This window comes from Rhinopithecus bieti, unplaced genomic scaffold (genome assembly GCF_001698545.2).
Source record: "Rhinopithecus bieti isolate Rb0 unplaced genomic scaffold, ASM169854v2 scaffold_40017, whole genome shotgun sequence".
Taxonomy (NCBI): Eukaryota; Metazoa; Chordata; class Mammalia; order Primates; family Cercopithecidae; genus Rhinopithecus; species Rhinopithecus bieti.
The window spans coordinates 492,539-493,505 of record NW_016816550.1 but is presented as its reverse complement, the minus strand read 5'-3'; positions in this window follow the sequence as shown (position 1 = coordinate 493,505).

The window sequence follows — 967 nt, the reverse complement described above, 5'->3', positions numbered from 1 at the left end:
TATAAAAAGTTTCTTACATGAAGAAATATTTTCAAAAATAAAGTTAATAATTGATAACTCTTTGGAGTTTAGTTTTGCTATCTACATGTACTTTTCTGTATTATATATACGGAATAATATTCCAAAAACAACTTTCAGTGAATGTCCCCAAAATGCTTGCTATCACTTGCCCAAACTGTGAATTAAATTATTTATCTTTATTTTATTTTATTTTATTTTGGTTTTAAGTCAAGTTCTCCTTCATGGCTTTGAGAAAGGAGATAGTTTACTTGTTGCTTCACGTATGTAATTAAAATTATGCTTTTCCTTAAAGTGGACATATTGTCCTAAGCCTCATATATTCACGAAGAATGTAGGGTGGGGGCAGAAATGGAGACATGAAACAACATTTAGATTAAGAGAGAAATGTGCAGGTCAGCAGGCCCAAATCCCCACAGGCAAGCAAACGAACAAAACCAAGAGAGTAACATGAAAGGTTTTTAAGCTTGAAATGAGGAACAGAAGCAACAGACGAGATGATTGGAGCAGCATTTGTTTTCCCCCAAAATCTAGAAATTTTACTTCATACAATTTACTTCATACTGACACTAGCCAGTGGTTGTAAACAACCATTTACTTGGTGTAAAGAACTTAATTTCAATGTAAAGTGACTCTGGGCAGCATTGGTAATGCCATTTCCGAGTTGTAGCCACTGTAATTGTGAATATTAACTGAGATAGTGAAACATGGTGTCAAGTTTTCTATTGCATTTTTTCAAGTGGAAAAGTTAACTGAACGGTTGACGCACACAAAGTGGTGGAGAAATTGTGCATATGCCATTTTTTTGCTAAAAACTTTTGTTTCGAGCTATACTGCTTTGAGATCTCATTTCAGAAGGGCATAGTCTTCAACCACAGTTGTGATGGTTGTAAACCCTCACAATTGGGCATTCTTAGGGATTTTTTTCCATCCCTGGGGTTTGCAAGTG